The 19,815-nt window shown below is 35.1% G+C and overlaps 1 non-coding gene and 2 pseudogenes across 1 annotated transcript; all 3 read right to left on the bottom strand.

Annotated features, from left to right (window-relative positions):
- Positions 1-5,448: 5,448 nt before the first annotated feature.
- Positions 5,449-5,634, bottom strand: LOC130460354 (uncharacterized; annotated as a pseudogene).
- A 3,174-nt stretch (positions 5,635-8,808) lies between these two features.
- TRNAT-UGU (transfer RNA threonine (anticodon UGU)) lies at positions 8,809-8,880 on the bottom strand. The gene has a single exon. It is a non-coding gene; the product is annotated as a tRNA-Thr (tRNA).
- A 9,809-nt stretch (positions 8,881-18,689) lies between these two features.
- LOC130460376 (uncharacterized) lies at positions 18,690-18,848 on the bottom strand (annotated as a pseudogene).
- Between the last annotated feature and the right edge of the window lie 967 nt (positions 18,849-19,815).

Raw genomic sequence — 19,815 nt, 5'->3', positions numbered from 1 at the left:
TTCTATTTTGCGCACTTTTTGGTTTATAAATTTGAAATCATTTTATCCACATTTGGGAGTTTGCTCCATTAATTGCATTGTTAAATTTCTAGAACTCAAAATAAAAAAAATAAGTAATTGGCTCAGACAATGTCACGAGTAATTTAATCAATAGTTTTTTATGGGTAAATAAGAGATTAAATTACAATTAGTTTAGAGTGTCCTAAAATGAACGCGTGTTTGTTACCCCCTCTGTGCCTTAATTATTCTCCCATTGTAATTTTTTGTTCAAACTTTGATCATTACAGAGTAATTCTCATTGCCTTATAAGAAATAATATAGTCGTGTGAGATCTTGTCAAATTCGTTTCAACATCCGTACTTTTGGAATATAATTTTTTTATAATTTTTGCGCATGTAAAATTCGAGATATTTACGATTTAAGTTGTGTCTTGGAGAGCGTGAAAAGTCAAATGGAAAATCTTTTAAGGACAAAGGGAGTACATAAGCAATTTGACCAATAACATTTTCTAGTGCATGAATATTACTATCGAATCAATTCTATTTTTTAATGTTAGTGTATGAAAAAGAAGATAACGGAGTAAATGAAGATCTAGGAATTGATTGTGTAATTTTTGTACCATGTGTAGAAATGTTGATTGTATTCGAAATATAGTTTCAAACTTCTCAAAAGGGGAAAACTTTAGAGTAGTTTGGGTTAATAGATGCGAGTAGGGGTGACGGTTGAGCAACTCGAGTCTGATCAATGTAGGCTCAATCTCTACTTAATAAGATTTGTTTTAACTCAACTCGAGGTCGAACGTTTAAGCTTGAGATTGAATCTCGTTGTGCTTTACGTTAACAAAAAATTGTGTTTAGATGTTGTGAATTAAAGTGTACATTGTTTACCACCGCCGGAGGATAACAAATACATATATACGTAGATGACTAATTATACTATTGTCACGTTTCGATATCTAATGTCAATACTATAGTTGATTTAGAATCCAACGAATTAGTGGTGTATGTATTATTCTCGATCGTTCATAGGCTTAACTCTTAAGTTAGTTTTCTTTGTATTAATGCATTCCTCGAACATGTGTCATGCTAAATTGTAAAACCAATCTCATACAACTCCAACGTACACATATATATATGATTACCACTAGATTGTATGCTCCACTTGAATAGAGTCATTCATCCTTTGAATCAAGAGAAACCAAGCCTGTCTACCAAGAAGCTACCAAATCTGAAATCATCATCGATTGTGCAAATTGATCACTTAGGAATTCCCCTCGAGCAGAGGGTCTACTTACCTAAAAAAACACTGGCTTAGTTAGTAAGTATTGAGGGGATGATACTCAAAAGATCAAAACCCCATAATCGATACATTCATCATACGGACAAGCCAAACTCTTCAAGAAATGCACATTATAATACACTTTGTAGCAATTCAAATAAAATATTCATTCCAATGCGTAAGAACGAAAAGTTCAATAGAACACACCCTAAGACCTTCAGATCCGATCCTCCCCCTTCCCTAGAATGTGAATTGCATTGTACGTGTCAGTCGAATCCGAATGTTGAACACAAGCAAGGAAGCATGGACAGTAATACCAAGACCACTACTCGAAACCTAAAGGAAATATTTCCTTCACCCAAGGTGCATTAGTCCAATACCAAGGTTCAGATTAATTACGAACAATTAATTCAGTGAGATCAAGTGATCGGAACAGCTAGCTAGAGCAATGCTTCCGATCAGTGAGTTCTAATATATATTAGGCTCACATCTTACTCTTGACTGAACCTATAAGGTCACACCATTGGCATGTAACAGATCATCGGATTAAATGAATCGGATATTCATTTAATAGCTTTTCGGGAAATTAGTTCGGAAAATATTATTATACGATTTAACATTGGATCGTGAAATCGTATATCATATTACGTATATTTGTAAGCTAGGCGAGACAAATAATTGTATCGCACTACATTGGATCGTCAAGTACGAAACGATAAATAAATTGTCAAAGGATAATTTAATCGCAATACGAAAGCAACCCACGAGCCGGATCGCACAAGCGCAAGGCCCATGGGCACAGCGTGCATGGCAATGCAGCGCTGGCCCATAGGCCTCGCTGCTGTGTGGCGCGCGCGGACAAAAGCACAAGGCAAGCTACATCAACTAGCGGCCCGCGGCCCAGCTAGCTGTGCGCGTGTGTAATGTCATGGGCTTGCTGGCCGGCCAGTGGCCTTAGGCCTTGGTCGGTTGGTTGCTTATTGTCTAGGTTATTTTAATAACCTAAGTACATGTTTTTCCAACATACAATTCAGGTTACACATCAAACCCTAAAGGAAGAGAGAACCCCTAATTCTCTCTTTTCCTCCATGATGTGTTCTTCCTAAAAGCTAAAATATCTTGAGTGACGTCTAAGCTGCGAATCTCAAGACGGATCTGAACGTGTCGCTGAACCAAGTATAGGAACGACATTTGGAGTTATTTGTTCGTGTTCATGATTCGTTGAACTAGGGAAAACACGCTACAAATGTAAGTTTGCTTAATCTGTACTTTATACATGCTTCCTGGCTTTGGGGATTATTCCACTGCGTTAATATATATTTAACTGTGTTCCCCTACAGTAGTATCATGAGCAACATGTATTTAAGTACTTTTTAGAATGTTAATATGTTTTTGGTGCTGTCGAATTTTTCTGAATTTTTTCATGAATTTACGAAATATTTTTGGATTATTGGATAGATCGTAGAATATATTCTGAATTCAAAAATTGTCGGAAACTCGATTTTTCTGACGCTAATCTGTTTGAAAACGGCTTTTTAAAATCAACTCATGTGAACAGAATCGCAAAAACAGGCCCCGGAGTTCGAGTTTTTGGGCGTTTTTGTTAATTAATGAATTAAATTAACAATTTTGGAAAGTTTTTCAATTAATTGCTCAACCTAAACTACTCGGAATTAATTGAATTTTTTCCCTACTGTTCTTGGGTATATTTTAAAATTATGGTAAAATTTTCGGCCATAAATGTTAAGTATAAACCCTAATTTATTTTCCCCTAAATTGGTGATTTTTAGATCGTAAATTGATTTTAAAAGTAATTTAAATCTGGAAATTTGTTTAATTGGGAAAGGGAATATAATTTCATATAAAGTGGCAGTTTTTTAAAAGTTATTGGATAAAATTTTGATTAGATTCGTTAATTTTAATCAATACTTAAACCAAATTGATAAAAATCTGAAATTTAAATGTTCAGAACGATTTGAAATTTTGGATTGGATTATCAAATATGTTCAAATTTTTGTTGATATTGATCGTTCGTTAAATTTGAATGTTGTTAGCCAAGATTTAATAAATTTCTCAAAATTGGATTGTTGAAAAATTAATTACATCACCCACTTTGTTATTTCTGAAAATCAAACGATTAATTTTGTTAATTCAAGAAATTAAAATAACTCATGCAAATAAAATTCCGTGAAATTAAAAAAAAAAAAAATTGGTTACTTGGCTCATATGGCACGAGCCAAAGGCGCGGAACATGGGTGTGCGGTGCGTGTGGTTGGGCGTAGCCCATGCGCGCTGCCTCCCCGTAGCTTGGCGCAACAACGCGAGGCACCCAGCAAGCGAGCTGGGCGTGCCACAACACGCTGGTCGAAGCAGCTAGCAAGGCAGCAGTTGTGTCTTGGCTCAGCGACGAAGCAACGAGCAAGCAAGGCAGCAGCTCTGGCTATGGCTTGCGAGCAGCGACGAGCAAAGCAGCAGCATCATCATCATAGTTTCGGGCTGTGCGTCGTGCTTTGCGAGGCAAGGGGGTTGCTCCTTGAGGCCTCGTATGGCATGCATTGCACTACGCGATGTTGGGCTGGGCGCAACTGCGCAAGCCTAGCCCGTGTTGCACAAATTGGCTATTTTGTTCGTTTGGGCTTTAAATTTAATTTTTGCATGAAATGGCTAACAGTAGATTTTTTATTCATTTATTTTATTTAACTTGGGTCGGGCCGTGAGTTTAATTAAATATTTAAAATTAAATTATCCAAATTAAAATATTGGTTTAAGTGGGAGTCATTTAATGAAATTAAATGAAATAATTAATTTTAATTATTTTCGTAGGGCACCATTATTTTAATTAAATTAAATTTTGATTAGAATAATTCTAAGGATTAATAATTCAGAATTGATTAATCTTTTAGGACACGTTTTATGTGAACGTGATTTTTAAATAAATCATGTAAATACTTGCATATTTATATGGGTCATTCGTTTTAGGACAGAATGGATGAATGCATAGAATATGTTTTATGTATTGCAGGTATTCAAGGTGATTGGTATGGCCAATATAGGATAGTTAAATACGGTCTGCGTACCGTTTATCTTTGAATGTAAAGTTTTAAATATGGTCTGCGTACCATTGAAATTTTGATGTAATTATTTAATTATTTCAAGTATTTCTAGGAAATTTAGAACTTTAAGTTAGCTTTTGAATGAAGTTCAGGACGATGCCAAGCTAACAAGGTGAAAGAAAGATTGGATGCTTCAAGACCAAGTTTTTGGGCCATAGTAGTTCACCCAAGTTATTTATGCACTTATGTGTATTGAATGAATGTATATTATTCATGAATGTTGTTTGTATGTTTGATTAAGATTTAGTTCACTAAATAATCAAATTAACATAGAAACAACTAGGTCCTAGGGATGTCAGTGGGGCGGGTTTCGTGGAAGACCTGCCCCGCATCCGCCCCAAGTAGGCGGGGATGGAGGTAATTTTGGCGGGTGAAGGGGCGGGGATGGGTATAAAAATCGTACCCGCCATGGGTGATGGGGCGGGTGTGGATTTTATGTTGAACTCGCCCCATCGCCGCCCGCACCGCCCCATCCCCACTCGCCCCGCTTCTTACCCTCCATGGGTGATGGGGTGAGTGCGGATTTATTTGCATGTCTAGGTGATAATATGTAGTTAGGTGAGATTTTTAAGTTTTTTGATTGGAATTTTTTGTTATGACGGGTATTTTTTTCGATTATATATGTTACTTTAGTCATAAGGTATTTCTTTTTCTAAAGTTAACTTTCATTACTCCGTATATATGGGAAATTGGAAAATGTTTGGTAAATAAGAAAAATTAGGCGGGGATAAGAAGGGGATGGATACCCAGTTGGGTGGTGGGGCGGGGATGGATTTGAGTTTATACCCGTTGGGGCAGGGATAGAGATGAATTTTGTACCCGTCATGGGTGACGGGGCGGGGATGGGGATGAAAATTTTAGGTGGGGATGGGGATGAAAGGACCTACATACGCATCCGCCCCGCTCCACCCCATTGACATCCCTAGTCATGAAAATGTCATGCTCCACTCTAACATGGGTTCTAAAAATTGCACTCACATATGAAACCATATACAGAAATATCCTTAATTCATAAAAACCATAATGTTTTTAATAAGTGAATCTTGATATTGAAATAGTGGGGTACGCCAGGCCCGTGCAATAGTGCAACGCATGGGCGCGCTTGAAGACCCCAGAAGCAAGCTACTGGGGTGGGACTTCCCCCTTAAAAATAAATTTAATATAGATTGGTCCACATATCAGATATTAAACTGATAAGAACAAATACTACACTTGATCTTAGCCAAAAGGCCGAGAAAGGTATGAGTTGTCTAATTTCTATTCTTGCTTTTTATTTCCCGTAGTTACAACAGTCTCCTCGTAAAGTTTCAATGTGGTACTCCTTTTTTTGAGGTTTCATTCACAACAAACTTGAGGAACCCATTATCATAATTATTCTTATGTCTGCAGTACATGGATAAACTATTGTATTAACAATAGAGCCATAGGTCATGGAATCTTGCGGATTTGGAGAACAAATGGAGCAAGGTTTATCGCACATACATAGTTTTTAAGGGTAAGGCTACACAGTCACAAATGGAGAAAGGTTTATCACACATAAATCATAACACATATAAAGGCTTGAACTTGACATACTATTCATGTAACAATGAGTTTACCATAATGCCCCTTATTTTTCTAAGTTTTACGTCCAGCCCTTTTGCCCCAATCAGTTGCCACGTTCCACTGACTTTTTTTCCTCTTTCTCTTTGCTTTCTTTGAGATCCCCCATTCCTCCTCCTCCTCCTCCTCCTCCTCCTCCCTTCGCGTCAAGAGTCATGACCACCCATCAGTTTCCTCGGTTTCTGTTTATCCGATTAAAATGTTTCGTCGGCCTCTACTCCTCTGTCGTGATTCCGGCATCAAGACCTCTCCCATAAGGTCTCCCTCTATCTCTAACTCTTCTTTCTCATCCTTTATTTGATTTAGGGTTCCTCCCTTTTGTATTAATTGTTGATGAATTTGTGAAAAGATATGCAGAAAGATGAATGAGACTTATACGATTATGGCGTTAGATGCTGAGATTCGTGAAATTAAAAGTCGATTACTGGGAGAAGTGCAGAAATTGAAGCAATTAACTCCATTCCTATATTATAGCCCGTTTCGATGCGTTTGTAGCTCAAAAGGTACGCAGGTTAATTGTTCTTACATTAATACCAATACCCATGTTTTAGTTTATGTAAATGGAGCTTTTATTTTTAATTTATGGGCTTGTCAATGAATTTATAGGGTTTATGAGGTTATTTTTGTTTTGTTTGAATTATAATTTTATTGAATTTTTCTCTAACACAACTGTTTAAGTTGTAGTCTAAGTTTTATACTTGGCTAATTCCATATTGCAGTAGTTTGCAATTTGTTGTGCTTGTTTGAAAAGTTAGGAAAAGGAAACTTGAATATCTGGTAAATTTGAAGGTGCAACTGCTTGCAATTTGTTAGGTTTGTTTGGAAAATTAGATAAAAAGTCTAACCAATTCGGATGTGATTCAATCGTATGTAGTACTACTATTTGTATGCAACTAAAAGTTATTTTTTAGGATGAGGTATTATGTTAGTGATTATGATAAACTCTTGTTTTAGTTGTTCGTGATAAATGTTAGCTGATTGTGATAAAATCTTGTTTTAGTTGTTTGTGATAAACCCTTGTTATTGGCATTGAATGTTGATTGATACTAGAATCATTATCGGTTATCCCCTCGACCAATTAAATACAGATTAATGTCCTGGTCAAAAAATCCAGTGAGTAGACTGCATGGAGTTAAAGCTGGGAGTTGGGATCCAATAATTTTAGATGTATTTAATTAATCATCCAAGTAATATGTTGACCATTGTTTCTGAGTGAGGCTCATATAGTACCTTCATTACGGCCAGTGGCGGATCCAGAATCAACAGTGGCATTGTGTTAGCATTTTGGTTTGCCATATCAATTATTGAGGCGCAGCAGTCCTGCTTTAGTTATGATCGGTCTTTTGGTGTTGTAGTCATTGAGAATCTTTGCCGGTGCTTCAGTTTAACTGAATGATACTGACATATTTTCATTTGTAACCGTTTTTGCAGGAGTAAGGGTTCAGATAAGCTTCCTCTTATCAAGTAAAGATGACAGCTTCGGAAGAGAATAGTTCACTATTTCCTATATTTATTTTGACTATGATGGCACTCCCTTTAGTCATCATACAATTTCAAAACTCTGTCGGTTTGAAAAGAAGAAGGCAAAAAGCTTATATTGTCAATGTGTTGTATGCTCTCGCTCTGGAAAATACCATAAATCACTATTGAAAAGGGTTTGTGTCTATGTGATCATTGTGTTTGTCCATAATATATTGTTGTTGCTATTTCAGTTTTTTTATTTTACTTGTTGTTCATTACATCGATCATTTGCTTTATTTTGTTCATGATGTGCAGGTTTCAAACTTCTCCACTTGTAGTAACATGACACTTGTGTTGCTGTGGGTCATTATGGCCTTCTTGATTTATTACATAAAATATATGAGCGTTGAGGTATGTATATTTTGCAAGAGAAATCTATTGATTGTTCGGCAAAAATACAGATCTTCCCATTGGTGTTGAACTTTTTATCATAAAACAAGTTTCCCCTAAATTTATTGTCTTTTGCTTGGTATTCGGGTTCAACTTTTTAATCCATACAACAGTCTTGGTTTGGAACCTGGAGGTTCTGAGTCAGAAATAAAAAAGGCTTATAGGAAACTTTATATTATGTACCATCATGACAAAACCAGATCCTGGTAGATATTGTTTGTACAAATGCTACTTCACCTTTTCTTGTTGATTTATATGCCTACCTATTCCTAATGTGCTGGTGTATTTTGTCAACTAACCATCTTGTTGACAAAATACCAGAAGAAATTGTTGACTGCCAGAAACTTGAGGTTCTTAATCTTAAGAGTAATCATTTTACTGGTGGTGTACCGTCTGAATTGTCGAAGCTTGTTCGTCTTCGAGTTCTTGACTTCTCCATAAATAGGCTTTCAGGGGACTTTGAGATTTTTGAGGTATTTCCCTAACTTAGGGAGTATCTCACTTGCTAATAATCTTTTCACTGGGAATATCCCAGCATCTCTGAAGTCGTTTAGGAACTTGCAATTCTTTGACATTTCTGGGAATGATTATATTCAAGGCCCATTTCCTGTGTTAAATGGGGTTGAATATATATCATCAGAAGTCCCAAAGAAGATCTTAGTTCCAAGAAGATACATACTTGAGAAGAATTTACAAAATTTTATTTCAAAAGTTTAGAATTTACTAAATATCAAAAAATGTAACAAGTCAAGTTACATCTCAGTTTTTAAAGAGCAAAACTTGAAGATGTGACATACTTTTTTTTAAAAAATTCTCCACTTTTTATGACCCATTGACCCCCTATAATAATTTAAGCGATTTTATTTTCTTGTAAAAAATGAACAAAAAAGGAGTAATCAGAAATTGCCCCCATGCAGGATCGAACTACAGACCTCCAGTTTACAAGACTGGCGCTCTACCACTGAGCTATAGGGGCTTACTTATTGTCATTTTAAAACATAAACAATATAACTCAAAGTTGAATCAAATTACAAAGACTCAAAAGAGGGAGAAAATTAGAGGAGCGCCATTCCCAGTTTAATTTTGTGTTCTATTTGCTCTCGGAAATGGAGGAGAATTTCGACCCTGTAAGTTATTTTTGTTCCATTTTTATTCATTCAAATTTCTATGTCCAAATTTTTGTTTGATTAATTTTGTATTGATTCGTTAGTTTCGAATAATTAGGACCTAATTCACGCCATTTTCAAGCTCGTTTGGCGCAAAAAAATAAAAATAAAAGAGACGTGACACCTGGACAAAGAAAAAAGAGTGAAAAACGACATCGTGAGTAATTATAACCATCATCACAATTCCGCAACTTCGAAAAACTGTAATCGAGCTCCACCTCTCTCCCTCTACTTTACTTTTTCTTGTTGATTTATATGCCTACCTATGTTGTCTGTATCAATTTTGTGAGATCAGGTCTTTCTCCGCCAGTCATCCAGGTATATATTGAGCATCTCACTGCAGTTATTATCTTGAATGTCGGCAGGGATTCCAAATGGGAATTGCTCTCCCCCATTTCCTATTAAATATTGAAGGTGCATCTGGCGGGAAACTATTAATTTGGATTGTTGAAATCTGTATCTTGTTGTCGTTGGTCATAGCTCTTGTCTATCTCTCAAGGTCATCCAAGTACTTAGGGAACTATGTCATGCATTAGGCTCTTTTTGTTAGGTTATGATACATATGATAAAACATAAATTATGCGGAAAACCTTAATGCCAGGAAACATATTATTTACACATAATCATTTAACATAATTCAGATGCATACACTTTGTAGCGTGCCCTCCCTAGCTGCGCCCGAACCGAACAAGAACAAGTCTTTAGGACTCCAAGTGTCGTCCCTCCGTAGATAGTCCACAGCACGTCCGGATCCGCCTTAAGCTTGACCAACTAGAATCGCCCTTAAGGTTCCTAGGATTTTCGGCTAAATAGGTTGAAAGTGTTTGGCTGATTTTTGCTCCAAAATCTTACCTTTGAATACTTCAATGTTGTATGTAAATATGTGACCCTAGGCACCTATTTATAGAGTTATGGAAAAGGAATTACAATCCTATTAGAATACTAGTTTAGTATAATTAGAATCCTGCTAGGACTCTAGTTAATTAAAGTTTATCTGTTAGGACTAGATTTAATCATATGTCGAATCCCGGTAGCTTTAGAATTCGAGTAACACACACGAGAGGCGCACAAGCACCGCACGCAGGCCTCACGGCCCACGCACAGCGCAAGGCCCACTCGTCGCAGCCCTTGCTCCGCATGCGCGCCCAAAGCTTCGGCTGGGCCTGGCTTTTGCGCTGGGCCTGGTCGAGGCTTGGCGTGTGTTTGATGCGATTTGGCTTGCTGGGCGATGGCCCGGCTTCGTGTTGGGCCTTCGCCTGGCAGACCTCGTCCGATGCTAATTCGTACGATACGCTTCCGATTAAATTCTCGATTCCGGAATTCATTTCCGATACGAACAATATTTAATATTTCCGATTCCGGAATTAATTTCCGTTTCGAACAAATATTTAATATTTCCGTTTCCGGAATTATTTTCCGATTTCGATAATATTTCCGATTCTGACAATATTTCCGTTTCCGGCAATATTTCCGATTCCGGCAATATTTCCATTTCCAATAATATTTTCCGATACGTACCATCTTTCCGTTTCCGGCAACATCTACGACTTGGATAATATTTATATTTCCGATACATTCCATATTTCCGTTTCCGGCAATATCATCGTTTCCGGAGTATTCACTTGCTTGCCTTTGACGATCTCAGCTCCCACTGAAACCAAGATCCGTCGATTCCGAATATCCGTAGATGGAGTATGTAATTCCATTAAATACTTGATCCGTTTACGTACTATTTGTGTGACCCTACGGGTTCAGTCAAGAGTAAGCTGTGGATTAATATCATTAATTCCACTTGAACTGAAGCGGCCTCTAGCTAGGCATTCAGCTCACTTGATCTCACTGAATTATTAACTTGTCAATTAATACTGAACCGCATTTATTAGACTTATCATTAAATGCATACTTGGACCAAGGGCATTATTTCCTTCACTTTTGACTTATTATCACTTGATGAAACCATCACTTGCCCCATCGTAAGTTTTTACTATCAGTAGTAGTTTTTAATCGATAGATATCTGGTGTTTTAAAGTTTTATATTGTATACCTTTTACTATCAGTGCTTTTATTGTTTCATTTGTACATCATATCTTACTTAGCATTAGCAACACAAGTCGATGTGATTTTGCCATAGATAAGGGTTTGGAACTCTGTTCCAGACGTGCACAGTTTTACACTTAATTCCTAGATTATCACCCATTCCAATGCATTTGTGGCCCAAAAGGTACATGGCTTTTGATTGTTCTTACATTAATACCATTACCCATGTTTTATCTGTAAATGGAGTTTTTTTTTGTTTAATTTCTGGGATTGTTAATGAATTTATAGGGTTTATGATTTTTTTTGTTTTGTTTGAACTAGCTATTAATTTTATTGACCTTTTTCCTAATACAACTGTTTAAGGTGTTAGTCTAAGCTTTATATTGTAATAGATGTTTGTTGAGCTATATTTTTTTGATGGAAGTTTTAGCCTTAAAGTTGTTCTGATCTGTAATACTTGGCTAATTCCAAGTTGCAATAGTTTGCAATTTGTTATGTTTGTTTGAAAAGTAAGGAAAAGGAAACTGGACTACCTGATAGATTTCAAGGGGACTGCTTGCAATTTGTTAGATTTGTTTGGAAATTAATAAATACACAATGATTCAATCGTATGTAGTAGTACTATTTGTATCAGGTTTCAGTTAAATGACAAGGGTTACAGTTGTTCGTCGTATACTTATTTTCATTGTTATCACTGCCATAACCCACAAACTAATAAAATACAGAATAAATTCATAAGGTTTTAGTGGAAAAGTGATGGGGAATGGGGTGCTTGAGTGTCAATCTTATGCTTAGCTGATTCGATCTTAAAGGAAATAAATTAGGGATGCCAAATATAAGACAATTAGTAACATAAGAAAACAAAATTTGTGAGTTAAAGGGAGAATACGGAGTCTCGTAATTGGTTATAGGGTTATCTAGAGCATGCATGAATGTATGTTCTCCGGGGCATACTTTGCAGCCAGTCTGTTGCTTCTTAGTGACGAGGTTTTGGATCTTCTAAGGAAGTTTCTGTACAAGTATCTGGATGCCAAACATTAACGCCAAACATTAACTCGATTAATCTATAGTCAAGTAAAGTACGAGATCTGCTTGTTTTTGCTTCACGGACTTCCATATTGCATAGTTTAGAGAAAATTTTGTGTATTAGAGGATTGTTCGTTCACTGACTTTTTAGAGGAGTTGTTCAAGTAGAGCTTTAGTGATAATAATCATGCTTGTTAGATTTTGGGATTCAATTTATGTCCACCTTTCTGTTAATTTCTCATTTCATAAAACCTTGTGATTAATTGTGGCCTTTGTTATGTATATAATTTCCATTTACTTGCTGTACAGTGGATGTAAAATATCACAACCACAGTTCACTAAACATATCCAATTAATTACCTATAAAGCCCATTAGATATTTACTTGAAGCGAAACATATATTGTTCATGCCGTGTCTGAAGTTTACGGAAAGGAGTACAAATTATCATGCTGATTTACTTGAGGATGGGCCGATGGGCCTTCAAGGTTTTTAACCCTTGGACCCTTGGTTATCAATACACCTATACGTGTTACATGTGATAAAACCTTGTAGGACATGTGTCATGTTATTAAAAAATAAATTACGCTACATGTTTCTGGGGCTCCTTACAAGAATTTGACACATGCAGAGAGACTGGTAGCACTTATGCCCGCAATATCGCAAATCTTGTTAACAAAGTCTGCATGTTAGCTCGGGAAACGGGGGCAGAACATCAGAAATATTCCTTGAGAGCAGCTATGGTAACTTCTCAATTTCGATCTCCACTGCAAACTTGGTTTGACTAGTTCTGTATTTTGTTTAGAATGATTCACTCATTCATCATTATAGATTTATAGGTTTATGAACAACTGATTAGCTTTTCTTCTTTCCATTGCGTTGTAAGTCAACTTATAATTATACTTGTAGGTGTGGTACATCGTTGAGTCCTCGCACATTTTTGACAATATAGACGAGGTCAGTAAACTCAAATCTACAATCTCGAACTGCATAATTTTGAAACATCAATACGATGGTATTTTTGTTGTTGTATGTCTTGGGATTAATAAGGTTACTAGAAGATTTTGGGAGTACAGTTTCTTTCCCCAGCTGACCTGGATTGGTTTACGTCGCTTTTTTGCGCTTGTTAATTTAGTTGGTAGTCTTGGACCTTGGTACTGTCTGTAACTCTGTACAATAAGAGATACCAAAGTTTGTTGAGGGGACCAATGTGTAAAAAGACATTTCTAATAGTTGGCTTTACTTAAATGTCAGTACACATGTGTTTCGTTAACCTATTGTTAGAACAAAAATAATACAAGCTTTGGGTGATATTACCTCTATTCCACATTTATATTCTCAGCAGGTTGTCTGTGTTTAATTTAGCTTGCCAAGTTCTTGCATGCTTGGCTGTGTTCAGTTGGTCATACGTATGTGTTATTCAACAATTACTTTATTACCTGCAATTATAATCCTCTAAAATCAACTACTGCATTTGTTGTATTCATCCGCTTTTGCTTGTGTCAACTACTTCAATTTCACAGATTTTAACTGTGTAAGAAGAAGTTACAAGACTTTAGAGAGGAACAATCACTGGTTTGACGGCTTCCAGTGGTAAGCTTAATGGAGACACCTGTTCTCAAATTTACGCGCTTAAGTAGTTAAGATGACAATGCAATTATTTCTCTACGTTTCAGGTAGAGTTATATCTCCTCTTTTATGATGTATTCCGCGTACACATGGGAGAATTTGCAGCTGAAAATGCTCCAAAGTGTGGGGATATGGCCATATCCCCCATTTGAAAGAATGAATCTGCAACAGTAAATGGTAGAGGATTGACATGAAAACACTACAGTAGTTAATGGAGGATTGACATGAATCACTAGCATCCCTTTGCAACAATTATACGACTCCCTTTTGTTTTTGCTAAATCGTACCATCTTTTTTTGTATTAATATTTGTCTCAAACATTTTGTATAGAGCTACATATTCCTGCAAAATCTCAAACATTTTTTGTAGAGCTACATACTATTTCAAGTGGTTCTATTGTGTTGTCATTTGCGATACTCCCCCACAAAAAAATATAGCTAATTACTTTTGATATTGTAATCTCTATATAAGCATTTACATACATTTATAAATGCTCGTGTTTTACATAATATTTTTACAAGACAGTTTTGTATATCTTGGGGGACTGTGCGCGCTAGCGCACAGTCCAACAACTAGTAATACTTAAAAGTAAGGGTGCTTACATTGGAACCTCCACATATCGCCTTGATAAGGGTTGTAGTTGGACAGTTGTTGCTTGGCCCTGTAAAAGAGAAAGCGAATGTAAAAGAATGAATAACGAGCCCGAAATGTTGATACAACATTTTCAGTGTTTCAAATACCATGTGAATTCAGTTGTTTAACTCCTAACATTTCAGACAATGATCTCACGAAATGTGTAAGAGACAACAAGCTTGAGGCTTTGAAATATGAAACCAATTCAATAAACAACATAGATTGAGTTAGTGGTTTCAAAAATCATTAATTCATTACATAGAACAAGTAGGCATTAAACTGGAGAATTCTATTCTATTCTCCATAAATCAATGCAAAGGTACTTTAATAAAATACTTGAGAACAAATTTCTAAAAATAAAACGAAGAAAATAAAACAACAACACCAATACCATAATGGATTCTTCAGCTTAGATATACCATTATCCTATAGTTAATAAGATTAGTTGCATAAATAGTTATAACGGTGGCAATGACCCACAATATTAGAAGGGAACACTGGTTTTATCCATTATAGTCAAAGTACAAGGAAAAGTTAACTTCAGTTTTGTGAAGTAAACAAGACAAGCAGAATTTGGGAGCAATATTGCCTGTAAAAAAAAAGACATCATTTTACATGCACATAACTAGGAAAATGACCAATTTCTATTTTTTTTTATGTTGCTTAATTATTTATTTGAAGTTTCTTAAATTATGAGATTTCCATAAATGAAAGCCATCTTCCACAGAAAATTACATTGATTGATGAAGGGCAACCATAGGCCATATCCTCACTAAAGGAATTAAAATTAATACTTCAAAAATTTGTGAAATTTGTGACTAATTATCTAGCAGGGTGAGCCAGACTAGATATTAAACTGATAAGAATAGATAAAATACTTATCTTAGGTACTTGGGCCAAAAGGACGAGAAAGGTATGATTTTCTTAGACTCCAGTACATCTTTTTGTTTTCTTGTAACTTGGACCTCATCCTTTAGCCATTCAGAGTGGGATAAACTACCCCGGAAATCTTCAAATTGCCGCCTGACAAGAATAATAGCCTGTAATCAGATAAATAGACATAATCAGAAGTAACACTGTTGCAAGTCTAAAAGTGGGGGAGCATATATTTATTTTCCATCCAAAGAGGAAGTTTGCAGTCAATCAAATCTGGGCGAACTCAGCTTCTCCCTTTACCAGGGTTACAAGACTTACTACACTTTATGCCTAAAACATTGGAGCACTTTGATTTCAAGTTTGCTAAGCTTTTCAGTCGCAACACAACTATTAAAATTTTAACTGATAGATATTTCAGATAGCCCAAAAGACAAAAACAGCGGCTAGTAGATTAAAGATCCTACCCATTACTAAATTAAAGCTCAAGATTAAGAATCCAATGACTTCATCCTGTTAATAAGATAGTAGACTTATGACACCCTCATAATCCTGACTTTTGACCTTCATATATGTTGCCACTAGTAGCACTTTAGGGTGAAATCTTTAGCCTCTCTATGTTTTTGTGGAATCAATATTATCATATACTTTGTAGTAGAATAAGTTACAGAAACTGTAATGGAAATATTTTCTCATTAAGTATCCTGTCATCCCATTCTAGTACAGGTATAGATAAACACAATAGTCATACACTCATACTCATACTCATATATTCAATAAACATCACATTATCCTAATCAAATATGTTTTGAATAATGATTTGGTGGGGCATGCCATGTAACACCCCCAAATTTCTCTCTTTTTAAAACCAACATTTATTTGAATAAAACCAACATGGAGAGAAACTTAGGAGTATTACCGCCACGTGATTACGTTAAAGGCTAATTAACTCAACTAATGCAGCGGAATAACTCAAATACTTTTCTTTATTGAATAATAATAGTCGAAAAAATAATAGTGTATATTCGATAAACCCTTGAAACTTAAATACTAAAATCTGAACTCACAAATGAAACCAACTTAGAAAAATAAATCCTAACTAGTGAACTCTCCATTAATCCCGTATGCAAGCATGTCACATCATCACATCAAGTTCCTGAAAACTGCTCACCAAAAGGTGAACAGGGGCAAGCCAAAACAAATAGGAAATACGGGTTAGCAAAAGCTAAGTACGAATATATGCAAGACATGTAAAACATTTATATATAGTTGAACATACTTTCACAAACCATTTAATTCAAACTTGCTTAATTGAAATCATAGAAGATTCATTTTCCAAAATTAGAAACTTTCCATAAATAGTAACTTTTCATAAATAGTAACTTTTAAAAAGTATAAACATTTCAAGAATTAAGATTTCCAAAATAAGAACTTTCCAAAAGTAGAAACATTCCACGAAAAGAAATATTACCAATATATAAACTTTCCAAATATAACAATATTCCAAAAGTAGAAACTTTCCAAAAATAGATTCCAATTAGAATATGAAAGACACCTCTTCTTATCTCCCCTTCCTTCCTAAATGTGCAAACCCCCAAGCTAGTATTCCATCACAAATCTATACATTGGGGTACTAACCAAAATAATAGTCAACAAGTGACCCTCGATTTACACAACAAGTGATGTGTATGAACATAAAAGTTCAATGAAATCCATTCCACCTTGATACTTTATAAAAGTACAATAATGTCATGAAAGACCATCCAATTCCAACCATATGATAAACCAACAATCCTCCTTTTATTTAATCAAATTTATTTTTAAAGAAAACAACGTATTTTGAAATAAAGATTTATAACTCATCAAAACCAAACAAACTATTTCAAAAACCACCTGAGCAAATCCATCATCATATTAAAATTAATAAAAATATTTAACCTTTCAAAAATCCTCAAATAATTTTCACAAATCAAGAAACAATTCAAAATCACTAATTCACAATTTTCAATTTGAAAACAATTAATAATTTGAAGTTAATAATCAAACCATACATAGATTTCAATCTATAACAATCCAGACACATACACATACCTTGATTAAATAATACCTCACACAAAGATAAATTTGATCCTGCTACAGATCACTCATGAGTTCCTAACAATTAATACATAAAACCCTAATTAATTCCTGATTAAACAATTAAATTAATAAAAAATAAATCTAATGGACCTAAATTTAATTCATGAGTTATGAATGCATAATAACATTATTATAAATCAAAATTTCGAACTCATGGTTTAAAAATACACTTTGAAAACAATTGGGGTGTGGAAGTCACGACACCAAGAGGTAGACGTCGGCGGCAAGAAGTGCACGACGGGGGTGTCGTGGTGGTGGTATAAGGGTTTTAGGTAAGAAGGTTTAGAGCCAAAGAGGGAGAAGAAGTTTAAGAGCGGGCTTGAGAAAGCTCTCAACTTTTGGTGTGAGGAATGGTGAATGAATTAGGGGGTATTTATAGGTGTAGGATTATGGTTAGGGTTATAATGAAACCCTAAGAGGTATAGCCGTCGTTGATGTTTAAGCTATGATAGGATTCTGAATCTAGTCATGATTTTGGTGATATTCGGTTTAGAGTAAAATTGTTTAAAATAGAAATACAAAAGATAAAATCACGAAATTTTAAACAGAGACTTGAATAATTATTTAGAAGATATCCTGAAACTTTCAGAATTTATCTCCAAGATTTTGAACTTTTAGTAAATTTTGAATTGGTAAAACTCTTAAATTCCAATTTTAAATAGAATTATCTTATTTTCCCAAAATAAATCAAAAATTTATTCTCATAAATATAATATACTATAAAACTGATTTTATAAAATAATAAACATAATTTTTGGATTTATAAAAATAATTTTAAATTGACTAAAATTCTTTTTCTGCAAAATTGATTCCTAATAGAATTAGGAATTAATAAAATCCAAAAAAAAAAAAAAATTTAAATTCAGTTTTGAAATTAATATTCCCTCTAAGACATTTGAATAGTTTCCCTCCAAAATATTTGAATTTTTTTCCCTCCAAAATAATTTAATATCAAATATATATTAAAAAAATACATAAAATGATTAATAAAAGGAAATTTGTAATTATTAATTCAACCTTTGCCCGATTTTCTTTAATTAAGCCTACCTATGCGATATTTCTAAATAATCCAACCTTTATGACCCTACACTCCTACTCCCTACAAAAAATCATTTAAAAATTCACACCCCACACTCACCACTCCCCCACCCCTTACACATTTCCCAATAACTATATTAAAAAAGTACCCCACTATCAACTAACACCCATTAAATTAATAAGTCAATTCAAATATCTTAAACTCCGCACCGGTTTGACCAAACCGGTGCGAGTATTAAGGGACGGAGGGAGTAGTACAAAGCATGGCGACACTTGAGGATTTGTGGTGGAAATCCTTTCCTACGAAATGAATTATCATTCTGAGTCAGTGACCCACATATCGGATATTAAACTGATAGAAAGAATTATTACCCTTGATCTTAACCAAAAGGCCGAGCAAGGTATGAGTTCCCTAAGTTACAAACCATCATTCCCGGTCTGGGCCTCTCGGGTGGGGCAACATAAGTTTGAACTTTTGACAGAAAAACTATAATGTCACAAGAACTGAGGATCCAACCAAACTCTAACGTCATAAGAAATCAGACTACAGCAAAACTCAAATGTAATAGGAATTCTGAATAAATCATCAACAACATGGAGAAGACATTGCTAAGTGCGAAAAACTATCTTTTCCAACTTTCAAGTGATGTCTGCTGAACTATTCACAACTATCTCAACAAAAAGGAGAGAGCAGATGTAATTAAACAAACCACAGTATCGTTTTTTGGTATTTAAACAAATGACCTCGTACCTTCAGGAGACTCACCTGCCTAACGTCTCCCATAACCACGAGAGTAGACCTGTCAAACGGGTCGGTCGGGTTGGGTTGTAAAAAAATATTTTTGGGTTCGGGTTTACACATGCTTGTTCAACACCCAGAACTTTCGGGTTCGGGTCGACCCAACGGGTTGAGAGATTTTAAAACGCACATTATGTTTTCATTAATTTAGGTGATAAATATACAAAATATGGGCACAAATTAACAAAATTTCCTACACAAGTTTATATTTAATCAAATTCAACAATAAAATGGCGTATAATTCAAATAAAAATCATATTACACACAACAATAGTAAAAACAACGTGTTTATTATGCTTAAGTTTTCTCAAAATCTCATTTATTACTAATTACTATAAATACAATGATTTTAAATCGATCAGGTTTAAAATGGTTCGGTCGGGTTTTGACCCATACTTTTCGGGTTGCTCGGGTTCGGATAAAATCGAATTACGGATCACAAAATCTTGTTCAAGACCCATTATTTTCGGATCGGGTTGGGGTTGATTTTTGGATCGGGTCGATTTTTGACAGGTCTACACGAGAGTGTAGTCATAATTTGTTATTGTGGGGACATGTGTTCGTGAGTCCCCA

This window comes from Spinacia oleracea, chromosome 4 (genome assembly GCF_020520425.1).
Source record: "Spinacia oleracea cultivar Varoflay chromosome 4, BTI_SOV_V1, whole genome shotgun sequence".
In the NCBI taxonomy this organism is placed as follows: domain Eukaryota; kingdom Viridiplantae; phylum Streptophyta; class Magnoliopsida; order Caryophyllales; family Amaranthaceae; genus Spinacia; species Spinacia oleracea.
The sequence above is the reverse complement of the archived record's forward strand: the minus strand, read 5'-3'. Positions and strand labels throughout refer to the sequence as shown.